At 40.1% G+C, this 18,738-nt stretch overlaps 1 long non-coding RNA gene across 4 annotated transcripts in view; it reads left to right on the top strand.

Moving 5' to 3' along the window:
• The window catches only part of LOC138762679 (uncharacterized), an 87,373-nt gene extending 69,296 nt beyond the window's left edge, over positions 1-18,077 (top strand). For 2 of the 4 annotated variants that reach the window (XR_011357049.1, XR_011357046.1), the window contains exons 3-5: positions 1,308-1,403; positions 11,438-11,483; positions 11,900-12,205. This is a non-coding gene — a long non-coding RNA (uncharacterized lncRNA). Of the gene's footprint in view, positions 1-1,307; positions 1,404-1,669; positions 1,813-11,437; positions 11,484-11,899; positions 12,206-17,498 lie in introns of those variants that run through there. The other 2 variants (XR_011357047.1, XR_011357048.1) reach the window with 2 other exon arrangements.
• The last annotated feature ends 661 nt before the right edge of the window (positions 18,078-18,738 follow it).

Here is an 18,738-nt window from a genome sequence, read left to right as displayed (position 1 = left end):
TTGTAATCTGTATTAATATCACATTATCTCTCCAACTCTGTTGCTTCATTATCAATCTGTTTGAATTGAGATTCATTCTCATTTTACATGTTTTTCATATCTTTTTTCCAAAAAGCTGAATCAAATGAGCTGTTATCAGATCTAGACTACTTTTCTGTAAATATATGGATAAGTTGAAAGCCTTGTCTGTCACTTTACTCCAGAATATAAGATCAACTAAGAATTTGTAAGTACTGAGTGTTTCCAGTATCCCCTTTGTCTCAGCGAGCTGTTTAGGAATGCAGTTTTTTTTATCTCACCGCACAGAATTTGTTGCTCTATAACACAGAGCAACAACTAGTGCTGGTAAATTCTGCAAGGCCGCTTCTACTGCTGACTTCCTGGACACCCATTTTGTATCATGAAGTTTCTTCAGAATCAGTGTGAAAGATTTTGTTTGATTGCATGGTTCTTCTTTAAGTACTGGAAGACGAGGTAAACTGCCAGAAAGAAAAAGGTATACTTTCTAGCGTTCCAAAAAAAACAACTTGGTTCAAATATTGGAGCTTACTGCATCAATTAGAACAAAATGTAAGTTATGTGCACAGCAGTGCGTAAAGAGTGCATTCAGAGCAACTTCATTAATCTTTGTTTGGAGACCAGATATTTCACCCGACATAGTGCTTGCTCTATCATAAGATTGACCATAACACATAGTTATTGACAGTTTTTAATTGCTAGAAGAAGAATGTTGAAAATACCTTCAGCCCTTGCTCCAGGTAATTGTACAAATCATTCCATAGCATCACCGTTTATTGTTACATTATCACAAAGCTAAAGAACATTGATCAGTTCTTTTGATATCAATAGTAGAGTCAGCAATTATTGCAAAGTACTTTGCCACCTTGATTTCAGCTATTATCTTTGATAGAACCTGGGCTGATAGGGACTGTAACAGATAATTTTGTATATCAGGGCTGAGACATGTTGCATTTCGATCACTCAGCAATAAATTTTGCTCCAGTAATCTATCATTTTTGGCAAACACCTTAATAAGTTCCCAAAAAATGGCCTTCATTTGTATTTGGGGAACCTAAACCTTGATACTCACGATGACCACAGAATGCCAATCCATTTTGCCAAATAGAGAACTGCATCTATAACACGGGTTTAGAATCATCCTATTTTTCTCTATCACTTTCCGCCATTACAAGGCCAGCAAAGACATTTCCGCCATTCAACCAACAAAATTTGGTAAGGAAAAGCTTTTTCTCCGCTTTTATGTGACTCGCTGTTTTCATGTTTTTCAATTTTGTGTGTACTTTTAGCAAAAAAAATCTTGCAACTGGTGTTTGGATCATTCCAACTATCCGACCGATTTGATAAAAGCCAACAAGCAAATCAAAGCATGGTGTTTACACTTGGTGAGTAAACCAGCTAGTGCCTATGCATTTCACAACCACTTTTAACTTTTATCTTGTACCAAGTTGCACTAAAATGCCAAAAAGCTTCATCTTTTGGAAACCTGTCAAAATTATCTTCAAGACCTGGCTGTCGAAGGCCTAACTCAAGAAGAGCATGTACTAGATCAGGTGAAACACAAAGCAGGTGTGTGGATCTGTTGGGTATTCCATGTGTGTCAATGCTCGCACATAATCTTACTGTGTCATTTTCATCCTCTGGGCGATAGTCTGCTGACGTGGTCACGTCTTCTAGAGGCTCCACTTCCACAACCTGTGCAGCCGCAGCAGCCAGGGTGCTGAAACTAGGTAGCAAGTCTTCAGAGGGTTCCATCTCTGGTACAGCGGACATCGTGTGCTTGCCGAATGAAAAGTAGGCATCCAATCTCTGACATTTTGATGATTCTTTTTTCTTGATCTGCAACTTCTTTAATCATTTTTGGCTAGGCTAAGAGTGCTGAAGCGTTTTGGCTTTTAAACAACACAAAATTTGCAGGTAGCCTAACTATTCTTTGATGTTCTGTCCACTCTTCCAACATTATGTTGTTTTTTTATTGCACTTGCACCTTTTATCTCTAACTTATTATAATTTTCTTAACATAACATAACAATTACATCACGGAAACAGGCCATTAGGCCCTTCTAGTCCGCACCGAACCAAACACCCCTTTCTAATCCCACCTCTCTGCACAATGCCCATAACCCTCCATCTTCTTCTCATCCATATACCTGTCCAACCTTTTCTTAAATAATACAATTGACTCCGCCGCCACTATTTCTCCCGGAAGATCATTCCACACAGCTACCACTCTCTGAGTAAAGAAGTTCCCCCTCATGTTACCTCTAAACCTCTGCCCCTTAATTCTTAACTCATGTCCTCTTGTTTTAAACTTTCCTCCTCTTAACGGAAATAGTCTATCTACATCCATTCTGTCTATCCCTTTCATAATCTTAAATACTTCTATCAAATCCCCTCTCAACCTTCTACGCTCCAAAGAATAAAGACCCAATCTGTCCAATCTCTCCCCATACTCCAGATGCTTAAACCCAGGCAACATTCTGGTAAACCTTCTCTGCACTCTCTCCACTCTGTTTATATCCTTCCTATAATTAGGCGACCAGAACTGCACACAGAACTCCAAATTAGGCCGCACCAACGTCTTATACAATCTCAACATCACCTCCCAACTCCTATATTCCATGCAATGATTGATAAAGGCCAGCATACTAAAAGCCTTCTTCACCACCCTATTCACGTGAGTTTCTACCTTCAGGGAACGATGTACCGTCACTCCTAAATCTTTCTGCTCTTCTGTATTCCTCAATGCTCTCCCATTTACCACATATGTCCTATTCTGATTCTTCTTACCAAAATGAAGCACCTCACACTTATCAGCATTAAATTCCATCTGCCATTTTTCAGCCCACTTTTCTAAGCAGCCCAAATCCCTCTGCAATCCTTGAAAACCTTCTTCATTATCCACTATTCCACCTATCTTAGTATCGTCTGCATATTTACTAATCCAATTCACCACCCCATCATCTAGATCATTAATGTATATAACGAACAACAATGGGCCCAATACAGATCCTTGAGGCACACCACTGGTCACCGGCCTCCAACCTGACAGACAATTATCCACTACCACTCTCTGGCCTCTCCCTTTCAGCCAATGTTCAATCCATTTGACTATCTCAAAATTTATACCTAAAGACTGCACCTTCCTAACTAACCTTCCATGTGGTACCTTATCGAAGGCCTTACTGAAGTCCATATAGACAAGATCCACTGCGCTACCCTCATCCACATTCCTAGTCACCTCTTCAAAAAATTCAATCAGATTGGTCAAACATGACCCTCCTCCCACAAATCCATGTTGAGTGCTCCTGATCAGACCCTGTCTATCCAGATGTTTATAAGTACTATCTCTAAGAATTTTCTCCATTAATTTACCTACCACAGACGTCAAACTTACAGGCCGATAGTTGCCAGGCTTCCTCCTTGAACCCTTTTTAAATAACGGAACCACATGCGCAATGCGCCAATCCTCCGGCACTATCCCCATATCTAATGACATTTGAAAAATTACCGCCAGAGCCTCTGCTATTTCCTCCTTCACTTCTCTCAATGTCCTGGGGAAGATCCCGTCTGGTCCCGGAGACTTATCCACCTTTATATTCTTCAAAAGCCTTAAAACTACACCTTTTGTAATCTCTATATTCCCCATATTTACCCAATTTGCTTTTTTTTATCCCACATCTCCCAATATCCTTCTCCTTAGTGAATACCGAAGAAAAGAAACTGTTCAATATCTCCCCCATTTCTCTAGGTTCCACACACAGTTTTCCACTCTGATTTTCTAAGGGACCAATTTTGTCTCTAGCTTTCCTCTTACCATTAACATATTTGTAGAACTCTTTTGGATTAGTTTTCACCCTGCTTGCCATAGTTTTCTCGTACCTTCTTTTAGCTTTCCTAATTCCTCTCTTAAGATTCCTCTTACATTCAATGTATCTTTCAAACATCTCCTTAACTCCATGCTTCTTATATCTAATGTACGCCTCCCTTTTTCTTCGAACCAAGTTTCCAATATTCCTTGAAAACCACGGCTCTCTCAAACCTTTTGCCCCTCCTTTTAACCTAACAGGAACATAAAGCTTTTGCACTCTCAAAATCTGATCTTTAAAAGACTTCCATCTCTCTACTACATCCTGCCCATAAAACAAATTGTCCCAATGCACACCCTGCAAGTCCTTTCGCATCTCCTCAAATCTAGCTTTTCCCCAATCAAAAACCTCAATCCTTGGCCCTGATTTCTCTCTTTCCATAATGACATTGAAGCTGATGGCATTATGATCACTGGACCCGAAGTGCTCGCCAACACTAACCTCCGTCACTTGACCCATCCCATTTGCCAACAGTAGATCTAACACTGCTCCTTCTCTGGTCGGCACCTCTACATATTGTTGTAAAAAACTATCTTGTACACATTTCACAAACTCTAACCCATCCATTCCTTTCACAGAATGTGTTTCCCAATCTATATGTGGAAAATTAAAATCTCCCATAATTACAACCCTGTGCTTATCACAAATATCTACCATCTCCCTACAGATTTGCTCCTCTAGGTCTCAGTCCCCTCCGGGTGGTCTATAATACACCCCTACAAGTGTAACCTCTCCTTTCCTACTCCTCAGTTCCACCCAAATAGCCTCCGTGGATGTGCCCTCTAATCTATCCTTCCTAGGCACCGCTGTAATATTTTCCCTGACAAGCAATGCAACCCCATCTCCTCTTGCCCCTCCGACTCAAGGAGATAGTAAAATGCCTTCAGAGCTATTCCACCCCAGATGCGAGCAGCCACCAATCCAGCGAATCAAGTTTTTTTAATGATTTTTATAATGGTCTGCTACAAAGCTGTAAATGGGTAACTATTTAGTAAAATAATGCGTGGATTAAAATAATTATGACCATTCAGCATGTGGACCCTCAACACCAGAGGGTTTTTTAAAACAATATTTGTTGGATTTGCATTCCTGTCCTGGTCTGCCAAAATATGTCATTCTTCGTCAACACAGCATTCGTTCACACTTCACAGACAGCACTAGAGGCATATCTAGGGCATGGCAGGTACTTATGGCACGAGCCCTGGGTGGGTGCTACTTGAAGGGGGCACCACTGAGCAGTTTCTTAAAGCCAGTTCAGACGAGCCATTCTTGGATCGGGAAGGAGAAGCAGCAGTAGCAGCATGCGCTATTGCGATGCTACCTTCATGTACCATCATAACTCGGCGTAGGGGCAGGGCAGCTTCAGAGGAAGGGAGGGAGAGGTGTATGAAGGAGCCGGGTGCAGGTGAGAAGGAGCAAATATGTGGTGCGGGAGGGCCGTGGGGTCAGGGGTGCTGCGGGCTGGAAAGACAGGAGGAGTGGCCGCCTCCTCAGCTCCTCCCCTAGCTATGCCCCTGGAGGGAGGGTCCTTCTCCTAATCCTATTCTCTTGTGCTCTAATTATTAAATGGCTCTTATCTCATCTGAACATCTTTCCTGAAGGGAGGCTCTTCAGCAAATTAAGCACTCCTTCAGTATTCTACAGGAACACCAATTCAGATACACACCCAATGTAGGCTTGAAGTTTGAAACCATCACCCTTCAACACTGAGAAGGGAAAACAACCAATCAAGCAAGCTCAGATATCAGAATTACAGAATCCATTACCTGCCACACTGCTAATTGGAATTTGAATCACTACTGAAGTCACTTATTTCCAATGAGCTAATTTTACATTATCATGCTCATGTAAAAGATTTACTACCAAGTTATCTGGAAAGTATAAAGCAGCTTTAATGCTGCACTTTGTATTATCTGTATGTAGATGATCTACCTAATCTAAATCAGTCAAAAAATGACAGCCAGGCAACAGATAACTAATCCGATCGCAGTTTTATGACGGGCAAGCATTTCCTTCACTTACTGGGGATTGAATTTGGAAGGTTTTGAATATGCAAATCAAAGAAGCTGTAAAGAAGTCACTCAGTCTGCATCATGTTGAATTGTTCAATCAAAAGCCTGCAGAGGAATTGGGTTTATTGCTGAGTCAACTCCACCTGACCTGTTAATGAGAGAAAACTCACCATGGGCATAAAACAGACCACAGAAATGATGAGCAAAAATCATCAGATGGTAGCAATTCTTTCATCTACTTATGCCCAGGTTCTATCTTAGTTTGCCCCGAATAAAGGATGGCTTCACGGAAATGTTCGGATTTGCTCAAGCATTCAGGAGTTAAAGCTGGAGATGTACTGCATTCCAGGACTGTAAAAACAATGTAGCCCACTGATTCAATCATTTCAGGCAAGGGCAGGCAGTGGAAACAGGGGTCACCTTGCTCACATATGCTCTCAGCGACAGAGTAATGAGGTTCATTTCTTCATTCCTCAACACGGCGTTCACTTTTCCCTCTGCACCACTGTCAGCTTGTGCTAAGGTCATGCCCCGACTGTGCTAAGAAATGACAGGCACTGTGGGATAGAGGGAGGCAGCTGAAAATGAGCCCACCAACTGTGCAAAGGCTTGTTACATGATAAAAAGTTTAAATCACCTCACATCAAAAAGGACAAGCTTCAAGATGCCGGCTTCTGAAAGCATTGGCTTTGTTATCTCCTCAGCTTCTACCATCACATTGAAAATATTAAAATTCAACTCCTGAGATCTCACACTCAGTGTAAAAGAGGAGGAGAAGGCACGATTGATACAGCATGATATTGCCAGAGATTCGTGGTGTTTCTCTGAATTAGGATATGTGTGCGTAACTTTCTTATAAAGCTTAGGGGGAGTGTCACAGTGTCACTTGCCCTAACTGCAAAGTTGAAACTAGTTCCTCAGCAGTACATAGAGATGAGAATTTCATCTAGGCATTTTCATGATGGACTGGGAGTAAATGAAAGGGAGGTGTGTTACAAGATCAAACCAGCAACCACAAAGAAGGCATATCACACAGGGTAAAGATGAACAATTACTTTATCAACAAAAAATTCACCTTCAAACTTTAATTCAAAATCCCCCCTTTTATAACAATGCCCACAGGTTACTATGCAAATTTCTATAACAGTGTAAACCTAATAAATTCTCCAGCCTAAATATAACATATGTAATTAAAGTCTAAGTTATATTTCCAACCAGCCCACAGAAAAGCTTAGACAAAACACAAGACTCACAAAATTTCGATCTCAACTGAAGCAAAGATCATAAACAAAATTCAGTATGTTTGGTAAACTGAAACCAAAAGATCTTTGAGAGAGAGAGGGAGAGAGAGGGGGGGTGGGGAGAAGAGAGAGAAGAGAGAGAGTGCGCACAAAATTTAAAGTTGTCTTGTGTTGCTTGCAGAGAGAGGAACCACTGGGTTGGATCAGATCATTCTGGCTGCCTTTGGAATGTTCATCCTTTTTGAAATCCCAACATTCTAAACTGTCCTCCAGACCATGACTCATGCTCTGGGCCTTCTTCCACTCCACAGCACCCCCAGTAGTGGTGTGTCATCCAAGTCCAGAAATTTTTAGATCATTTTCTGCACATGCTCAGTCCATCTCCCACTCTCTCAGCAGTCCACTTTCACCTTGGCTCTCTAAGGCAAACTCTCACTTTTTAACATAAAACCACACAACACATAGGCCAATACACAACACAGAACTCTGTAACACCTTCCCTGCTAAAAAAAAATTGGTCCACAAGAACAAATTTTTAACAATTAATGGAAGTATTACATAAATAAAATAAAATAAATACTCCATTTTTTACAATGTATGTGATTAGATTCATATTTACCCAGATCTTGACAAACAATCTTCTATTACATTATCTGTCCCCTTTATGTGCATAATAATTAAATCATACTCTTGTAAATTCAAATAACCTTCTGTTCTTATTTTTCATTTTAGACATAAAAACTAATGGATTATGATCAGTATATATTATTAATGTTTTTTGAGCAGCACAAATATACACATCAAAATGTTGTAATGCTAAAACAAGTGCTAATAACTCTTTCTCAATAGTCGAGTAATTTTGTTGATGGTCGTTAAACTTTTTTGAGAAGTATGAAATATGATGTTCTACTCCATCACCATCCTTCTTCTGTAACAGTACAGCACCAACCGCTTCATCACTGGTGTCCACAGTTAAAAAGAATGGCTTTTCAAAGTTAGGGGACAAAAGTACAGGCTGATGGCATAAAATGGCCAGAAACGCTTCCTGGCATGGATCTGACCAGATATTTTTTTCTTTCTTTTCAAGTAATTTTGTTAATGGGAGTGCAATTTCTGCAAAGTTTTTACAAAATATACGATAGTAGCCAATCATACCTTGAAATCTCTGAAGAGCTTTCTTATTACCGGGGATGGGGAATGCAGTGATAGTCAATACTTTTGCTCCAACTGGTGCCACCTGTCCCTGTCCTACCACATAACCTAGATAAATTATAGTGGCATGTCCAAACTCACTCTTGAGCAAATTCACTGTGAGGTGTGCTTCCACCAGTCTCTGAAATAACTGCTATAATTCAAGCATATGTTCTTCCACGTATCCATACTAATTACTAAATCATTGATATAGGCTCCTGTGTGCTCTAAACCCTGAATTACTGCATTAATCATTCTCTGAAATGTGCCAAGTACATTTTTTCATCCCGAAAGGCATAACATTATACTCATACAATCCCAAAGTTGTAACAAATGCAGAAATGTCCCTGCCTTTCCCCGTCAAAGGAACACACCAGTATCCTTTTAAGAGATCAATCTTTGTAAGAAACTTAGCCTTTCCCACCTATCTATACAATCATCTATTCTGGGAATAGGGAACACATCAGTCTTTGTCACCATGTTTACCTTTCGATAATCTATACAAAACCTAATTGAGCCATCTGGCTTAGGCACCAGAACACAGGATGAACTCCAATTTGAACTTGATTTTAGGATGATGGCATTTTTGAGCATATAATCCACTTCTTGATCCAACAATCTGCTCTTTTCCTGATTAACTCAGTAAGGATTCTGCTTAATAGGCTTAGCATCACCGATCTCCACATCATGACAAGTCACAATAGTTCTTCTTGGAACATCTGGGAATATATCCTGAAATTTCATAAGTAATGTCTTAATTTCTTCCCTTTCTGATTTAGTCAAATGCATTAACTTGGTGTCTAAGTTTTGCAAAACTATAGAATTTTCCAGCCTGGGGCTTATCACTTTCTGTGCTCCATGATCTTCCACAAAACTTATCTCCTCCTTATTTTCCTCTATAAATAGCTCCTTGGTTGAAATCCTAGTCTCCTCCTCAGTCGTTTCCTCAAAGTAAGGTTTAAGCATGTTCATGTGACGGACCTGAGTCTCTCTTCGACGATCAGGCATCTCAATGACATGGGTGACCTGGTTAATTTTTTATTTCACCTTATATGGTCCTGAAAACTGAGTTCTCAAAGGGTTTGACTGCATTGGAAACAAAACCAATACTTTGTCACAAGGTTTTATGCCCCTAATTTTTGCTTTTTGATCATATTGAATTTTCATTTTTCCCGAGAAGTTTTTAAATTTTTCCTTGCCATCTCACAAGCCTGATGTAATGTTTTTAAATTTGAAAACATAATCCAACAGATTTGATGATATATCATTATGTATCCACTGTTCTTTCAATAATTGTAATGGACCCCTGACTTCATGACCAAACACCAACTCAAATGGACTAAAGCCAAGAGACTTCTAAGTTGCCTCTCTAACAGCAAACAATAACAAATGGATTCCTTCATCCCAATCCTTATTATTTTCCATGTAATAAGACCTCATCATATTTTTCACAGTTAAATGGAATGTTTCCAAGGCCCCTTGACTTTCAGGATGATAGGCAGATAACACAATTTGATGGGCTCCTAATTCATACACCACCTGTTGAAATATTCCAGACATAAAATTACTCCCTTGGTCAGATTGAATTTACCTTGGTAGGCCAAACAGTGTTAAAAATTTTAGGATAGCCTTCACAATCTTTGCTTTAATGTTTCTCAGGGGAATAGCCTCTGGAAACCTTGAAGCTGTGCACACGAGTGTTAACAAATATTCATTTCCTGCTTTGGTTTTTGGCAATGGGCCAACACAATCCACTATCACTTTTGAGAAGGGCTCCCTGAAACCAGGGATGCATTGTAAAGGTGCCACTGGTAGTCCTTGATTAGGGTTGCACATCAGTTGACAAGTGTGACAGGTTCTACAAAAGTTCACAACATCCTTTCTTAATTTTGGCCAATAAAACTGTTTCTTTATCTTTTCTACTGTCTTCTTCACTCCAAGATGACTTCCTAAAGGTGTACTATGAGCCAACTTTAATATTTCATTCCTGTCAGTTTTGGGAATTACAACTTGCCTTACTACCACCCAGTTTTCACTGGCAGGTATCACTTGTGGTCCCCATTTTCTCATCAATATTCCATCTTGAACAAAGTAACTTACTGGCACAGTTTCAATTTCCTGGTTAGACAGAATCTTATCTCTTATCCTAGCAAGATGAGGATCATGTTTTTGTCTAGTTATTAATTCTTCTCTTGACAACAGCAAAGCTGGATCCTTAGGTTTGTCCTCAATGCTTGCCTCCACTACAGGATCATCACAGACTTTCTCTACCTCTACCTTTTTTCTAGTCATGGCTCTAGTAATGGCACATGCAGGGTAGATTTCCAAATCCTTTTCAAATTCATAAACCAATGGTTTACTTGTGAGTTTCACCGCAGGTATGACTTTACCCTCTGCTAAATCATTTCCTAACAAAAGAGAAACTCCGTCCACCAGCAGACTTGATCTTATTCCTATTGTAACCGGGCCATTAACTAAGTCTGATTTCATCACTATTCTATGCAAAGGTATAGGCTCTACTTCATCACCAATGCCTTTAATTAAATTCACATCTCCAGTATCGGTCTCCTCACCAAAATTTAAAACGTTGTTTAATACAAGCAATTGGGCTGCTCCAGTATCCTGCAGGATTTTAACTAGCACTTGATTGGATCCTTCTTTAACTGAAAGAAACCTTCAGTCATGAATGGTTTAAAAATATCCCTAACTTTCTCACTCTGAACACAGGCAGTTGGTACCACCCCTTTCTCTTTCTTCCTTTTCAGTACAGGACAATTTGCTACTATATGCCCTGACTTCTTACAATAGTGGCAAATAACACTCGAAAAAATTTTCTTCACCCATTTCTCTTCCTCTAACCTCACTTCTAGATTTTCTTTCTACTCTATTTGAATTATCAGCAGTATTCCTTTGAAAGGTTTTCTCTGGTGTCCACTTAGGCTTGTGGGTTAAAGCATATTCCTCTGCGAATTTAGCCAATTCTTGCCAAGTTTTTATATTTTTTTCTCTGCCAAGTAAACTTGAATATCATCAGGAACACAATTTTAATCTCCTCAATTAGAATGATTTCCCTCAATAAATCAGTTATTTTCTACTTTCATTGCAGCACACCACCAATCAAAACACACAACCTTCCTACAAGCAAAATCCAGGTAAGATTGGGTTGCTGCTTTTTTAAACTCCTGAACTTTTGTCCATAAGCCTCTGGAACTAGTTCATAAGATTGGAGTATAGCCTGCTTTACAAATTCATAATCAGCTGCTTGTTGTACAGTGAGACATGAGTACACCTGTTGGACTTTCCCTTTAAGAACACTTTGTAGCAGGAGTGATCACTGGTCTGGTGGCCATTTTAAATTTACAGCTACTTTCTCAAAATGCTGGAAATAGTAGATCTATTTCAGCTTCCTCAAATGGAGGAACTAACCTCACTTCTCTACTGACCAGAAACCTCTCCTCCTGACCAGCACGTGGGTTTTGGGCTTCTTCCTCTCCTTGGGTTAGGGTCTGCCTCAATTTAGCTAGTTCTAGCTCATGTTTCTGTTCTTTCTCTCTCTCCTCCCTGTAAGGTAAAAACATCATGAGATGGGACCGGAGAAGGAGTCACCCAGTACTAAGGAGTAACAGAATGCAGATGTGACCTTGTACACTCAAGATAAGCTTTGCACTAACAAGAATGATGTACAGCAGACTAACAGAGAAGGATAGCAACAGTTTATTCATTGGACAATGTAATGGTATGATAATTTACTAAGTACGTATCGTGAGGTATAAAAAAACACCACTTGCTGATAACGGCAGAATGCGCCTTCTCCAACTAACACTGTTAGTTGCAAGTGTTACAATCCGGTAATAAAGAACAAAGAACCTTGATTTCGACTCAGTCTGGCGTCTGACTCACTCATTCATGAACAAAGCAGACCTAACATCCCTTGCAGCTGCCCTTTCCTCCATTTCTGCCTGCCTTACTGTTTGCCGTTCAGCTTTCCTTTCTGTCTCTCTCTTTTCCTCTAACTCTAGTTTTCTCAAAGCCAACTTTACTTCCTCTGAAGTTTTCTTCTAATGCAGCTTCTTCAACTACTCCCTTTCCTACATAGTGCTTAACAATTTTATTGGCAATTTTCTTTTTTTTCATCCCAGTTCTTACTGTAAGAAGATTTAACTTGCCAACTCTAACCATCAGTTCTGACTTTTTAGCCATTTTTAAATTAAACCACTGAAGGGTTAGCTAGGAACTGGTCAATATTCATAGTTGCTGGTTTTTCTGCTGGTGATTTATACACTCACCGTTTATTTTTAATTTCAAGCTGGAGGTTGAGTCAAACTCAGACGACTGATAACTAAGCACAAGTCAATCGCCCCTAAAGCTTCCAAATTGGTTTGATCCCGGACGATTCCCCCAAATTATGTTACAAGATCAAACCAGCAACCACAAAGAAGGCATATCACACAGGGGTAAAGATGAACAATTACTTTATTAACAAAAATTCACCTTCAAACTTTAGTTCAAAATCCCCCTTTTTATAACAATGCCCACTAGTTACTATGCAAATTTCTATAACAGTGGAAAACTAATAAATTCCCCAGCCTAAATATAACATATGTAATTAAAGTCTAAGTTATATTTCCAACCAGCCCACAGAAAGACACAAAACAAACACAAGACTCACAAAACTTTGATCTCAACCAAAGCAAAGATCATAAACAAAATTCAGTTTGTTTGGTAAACTGAAACCAAAAGATCTTTGAGAGAGAAAGAGAGAGCACAAAATTCAAAGTTTTCTTTGTTGCTTGCAGAGAGAGGAACCACTGGCTTGGTCGGGATCCTTCTGGCTGCCTTTGGAATGTTCATCCTTTTTGAAATCCCAACATTCTAAACTGTCCTCCAGACCATGACTCATGCTCTGGGCCTTCTTCCACTCCACAGCAACCCCAGTGGTGGTTTATCATCCAAGTCCAGAAATCTTTAGATCATTTTCTGCACATGCTCAGTCCATCTCCCACTCTCTCAGCAGTCCACTTTCACCTCGGATCTCTAAGGCAAACTCTCACTTTTTAACATAAAACCACACAACACATAGGCCAATACACAACACAGAACTCTGTAACAGGTGAAATAAAGAAGAGAACTTAAAACAACAAAGTTGGGTGACATCAAAGAGAGTGGTAACATCCTTATTGGAAACAGGAAAATGAGAGAAAAGGAAGAATTAAGATGCAGAGGAAGGGGGAGGCATTGCAAAAAGGCAAAGAAGCATCTGTTATTGTGTGGAAGAGTTTAAATATGCAAAGGGAGGATGGAGCAAGGTAAACAGGGGGCAGTAGACATTAGTGAAAAACAAAAGATAGGACTCGAAGAAATGTAAATTAAAAAAAAGCAAAGGAATTACTTGGGATGACCAGAATCAAATCTCTCAAAGCTAGAAATGCAAAATCTGGATTTGTTGGTTATCTGAAATTGATGAAGCATCCAGAGGGCAAACTGGGATTCTGTCGGTAAAATAAATGTTATAAAATTGAGCTTTGCTGTCAGAGTATCATCAGGTGCAAACAGATGAGATGGGGAATGGTGCAGGGAATTAAACTGTCCGGCAATTAGAAGCTGCAGACTGAATGCAAGTATTCTACAAAAAAGAGCATTCAATCTTTGTTTGCCTTCCTCCTTGTAAAGGAGATAACATTGTGAGTGACAAATGCTTGAAACTAAATTGGAAGTGCAATAAATCATGGGGCTTTTGTTGAAATATTGTATTTGAATTCAATTTCTTGGGATTGAGGATGACTTGCTTCCTCTTGGGTATCATGGATTCTGAGTTGATAGTTGAGGCAATTGTGTGAATGGCACTCTCTTCCTTAGACAGAGAGCCTGATATGGAGGGCAGTGGATAGGTTGTGAGGTGGGGCTCTCCTTTCATAACTTACAAATGGCTTCTGTGTGCCCCTAATGGACAGACTTAAGATTCTCAGTACGATCTTGAATGTTCCATCTCTATCTTGAACAATCTATACTCCCCTCAAATATGTATGTTTGTATTATGATGCCACTTCAATACACTTAATTTCATGACCTGTTCATGAGAATAAATCCAGATTCTGATTCTAAAAATAATCTTGGTGTAGGGATTACCCTCCCCAATTCACTGAGGTAATGAACACTCAAACTCCTGCCATGCCTGCCAAATAGAACAGAACTATAAAGTGGAGAGAACTTCTGCATTGATAACCCTTGGAAGATGTCCAAATAAACTTAAGACCATGAAAAGATTAATGGTACCTGGGCTGGGCAACACATTACAAACTATCTTCCACCTTAACCTATCATCATTTCTTGTTCCACCTGAGGAAGAGTCTTGTGGTGTTGCATTGACCTCATTAATCACCTCAAAACCCACAAAACTGGATAGGAAACAAGTTACACTTAACCTTGGGGGTCTGGAAAAGGTGTGGGTGTGTGTACGTATGTGCTGCTCCACAGGGTCCCACTGCCCGACACTAATGTTGATGGCTCCATATAGGCATTAAACGGCAGGTTAAAGGAACCAATGGAGTTTTTAAAAAAAATCTTGCAACCATGGAGGTCTGCTCCCAAGATGATGGTGGCAGAACTGGGCAGTATACTACAAGGGACTGCATACTCTGGGAAAGGAACAGACCAGCACAGGGCACTAGAAAAGGGAGAACAGGCCCTGTTGAGAAGGAGAAGCATTGGAGATGACCCCACAGGGAAGATGACCATGGCAGTGGACCAATGAGGGGTTCAATGGCTGAAGGACCCACATGGGTTGTGAGCTGTTGGCGACTTGAGATTGAAGGACTCACACAGGATGTGGGCTGATGGTGACATGGTTGAAGGACCCACACAGGCCAGGAGCTGCTAAAGACTGTTTCATGGGAACCAGGTATCAGAACCAGGATTCAAGAAGGTGCTGAGGGCAAGAGAGCTCAGAAAGGGTCTCGGGTACTGAAAGCTTCCTGATTGTATAGGAAGCTTGAACCTGGTGTTCTGGTTGGCAATGGAGTGAACAGGAGCGTGTGCGGCGGCAGAGGCTGTGGGAGCACTGGAGAGGAATTAACAGACAGTCACTGTCTTTTTCTTGTCTCTCTCTTATTGTTATGGGTGCTGGGCAATGCTCTAGGTGACTCTTTGTTTGCCTTACTGTAGACAAAAATTGAAGTATATCATGTACACTACACTTCTATGTTTTAAACCTTGAAAAGGATTATTTTACATGACTGTGCATTTGATTTTGTATGCATGTCTGTATGTATTTTGTGTGTTTATGCATATATTTGCATCTGCTTGTTTGTGTTCATGCACTTTTCCATGCTCATGAATGTGTTTGCATGCACTCATGTGTGCAGGTGTCTTTTAATGTGTGTGAGTGCTTTTGTATGTCTATGTGGATTTTGTTGGTGTTGAATAATGGACTTATCTATGTGAATGTGTGTGTGTGTGTTTGAGTGAATGCATTTATATATGTGGGTGTCTGTGAAGGTGTATGTGTGTGTGAATAAACAGTACCATTCAGGAGTTTACAGTTTCTAATATTACCTGCAGTAAATGAAACTAAAAAATTTTCTGAAGGTCTTTCATTCTGACAGTGTGATCTTATTTGAATGTGATGAAAACTGGACATGGATAGAGAAAGAAAATTGTTAATGCCAGTCTTGGCATCAGTGCTGAGCAAAAGATCAGTGTGTACTTCTAAACAGTGCTGTGGAATTCTACTGTCTAGGTGGTATACCATTCCTTCATCCAAACAGCAGGGCACAATTAGCCTAGCAGTTAGTATGATATTATTACAGCGTCAGCAAGCCGGGTTCAAACCCAGTGCTAAGTGTAAGGAGTTTGTATGTTCTCCTCGTGACTTGTGAGGGTTTCCCTAGGTGTTCCAGTTTTTTCCCGCCATTCAAAAATGTACGGGGTTATAGGTTAATTGGGTATAATTTGGCAGCATGGATCTCAATGGCCAGAATCAGCTACTTCCTTGTGAATAAAATTTGAAATGTAAAAATATGTTATCAATTGTAAAGCATTTTGGAAATTCTTGGAGATTGCAAAAGTTATAAAGGGATTCCAAGTACATTTGTTTTCATAATCATGGACTTTGACATTCTGAAAGACCCTTTGATCAGTCTCCACCAGCGTGGCAGGATGGTCTAAATCTCCTGTTCAAATGCTTTTCAATAAGCTGAAACCAGCCACGTGAAAACATTGTGCGCGAATGTTGACAATTCCTATGGTACTGCAAGAGATATTAGTGTCAGGGAACCTATCTCATCATTAACATAAATGGAGTTTCCCTCCTTGCTTAAAGGTTTCTTTCAGTTCTTTGCTGTGATTTAATAATCAACTGTTACTTGTGCCAGTTTTTTCTCCATTTGTATCCTCACACTCAATTTCTTAAAAAAATTTAGACATGCAGCATGGTAACAGGCCATTTTGGCCCACGAGTCCATGCTGCCCAATTTACATTCTATTGATCCTCAACTCCCAATATGTTCCAAATGATGGGAGGAAACTGGAGCCCCTGGAGGAAACCCACACAGACACAGAGAGAACGTACAAACTTCTTACAGACAGTAAATGATTTGAACCCATGTCCTGATTGCTGTCACTGTAAAGACGTTGCGCTAACCATATGTCAACTGTTCCGCCCACTGAACTCAAGTTTTGAAAAAAATAAATGGACAGTTTGCCAGCAGGCTGAACTCAGCTGAGTTAAACAGTGACAGCTACTCTACACCGATACATCCAAAAGACTTTGAATGCTGCAGTGTTACTACAGTAATACTTCCACATCTTTGCATTTATCCTGCTCGTCACTGATACAAATGTCTGTGAAAGGTGTTTGTGTGTGTGTCTCCATGTGTGCATGCACGTGAATATGTGTGTGTGTGTGTGTGTGTGTATGTTCATGCATGTGAATGTGTGTCCACACGCGTGCATGTGTGTGCAAGTGCGTGTGCACATGTGTGTGTGTGTTTGCATTTGTATTATGTGCTTATATTTTTGCATGTGTGTGCTTTGGGTGTGTTGAAGGAGGTTAAGTGTTCGTCTGTGCATTTTTAAAAAATGGATATGTTATCCAAAGTTAAAGTTCAAAGTTCAGGTTTGTAATGGAAGATTCTAACCTATTTTTTAACCTGTTTTTTCTTAATTTCCAGCTCCTGGTTCTGCAGAGCTGAGAACCTTTTTTTTAAACTTGCAGCTTTGGGTTCTGCAAGGCTGAAAACCTAATTGTTTTTAGAATCAGCAGACATAAGCAAAATTCCACCGAGGGGCCAGAGATGCTGTTATCTGAAGAAAGGACATCTGTGTACCAAGAACATTTAATCTTCCTGCTTGTTTTGGTCACAGACTGTCAGACTTGATGTAGAATAAACCATTGTATTCAAAATGATAAGCTGAAAATTATGTTATTTGTTAATTAACCTAGCTAGCTTGCTTGCTTATCTTTCTTGCTGTGCTGGGAATAGGTGCTTGGGTAAGCAGTTTTTGGGTAATATAAGCCATGGTCCCGCTGCTGAAGAGAGAGACTCTCCGAGAGGTGGCAACATCTCTCAGCAAGAAGAAGAAGAACTTCTGCAGTCCAGCCACGTCCCGGTCAGGGGAGGTGGAGAAGCTGCTACCGGCGCTCTGACAACCTACTACAAGTGTGCAGTCGTTGCCTCGCTTCGGCAATTGGGACCAGTCCAAGCACCGATAAGTATAGTTGGGAAGGGCTTGCATATTGTAGTGTGAAATCAGCTTTTGAATTTGTAATAAACATTTGTATAATCTGAACTGCTCTCAGTGTGTGTGTCTATTTTCTTTCGGTAGTTCAAACACTGTGACCAATCTAAAACGAACAAAGTGAGAGGTACAAGTTTACCCAAAACAAGGTTTATTGTTAGAGTACATTCGTGACATCACATACAACCCTGAGATTCTTTTTCCTATGGGCCAGGCAGAATTTCTCTTTATTGCTGGTGCTAAAATGCTGTACTCAGGAAAAGAATGAACAAAGAAAAAATGTAAATATACTAATTGTGCCATACAGAAGAAAGAATAAATATTCAGTTAATAAATAATGTTCAAAGTAAGTCCTTAAATGAGTCTCTGATTGAGTTTATTGTTCGGGAATCTGATGGTGGAAGGGTAGCAACTGTTCCTAAACCTGGTCGTATGAGTTTTATGGCACCTGTACCACTTTCCTGATGATATCAGTGAAAACAGAGCATATCCTGTGTGCTGTGGATCTTTGACGATTGTTGCTGCTCTCCAACAGCAGTGTTCTGTGCATATTTTCTCAATGGTGAGGAGAGTTTTGCCTGTTGTAACAGAGTATTTCGAGGTGGTTTGGGAGGAATTGTTAGAGCAGCTTGCACACACACATTATAAAACACAGATTATTTGCAGGACTTT

Source organism: Narcine bancroftii, chromosome 5 (genome assembly GCF_036971445.1).
Source record: "Narcine bancroftii isolate sNarBan1 chromosome 5, sNarBan1.hap1, whole genome shotgun sequence".
Classification (NCBI taxonomy): domain Eukaryota; kingdom Metazoa; phylum Chordata; class Chondrichthyes; order Torpediniformes; family Narcinidae; genus Narcine; species Narcine bancroftii.
Note: the sequence above shows the minus strand (reverse complement) of the source record. Positions and strands in the feature narration are given on the sequence as shown.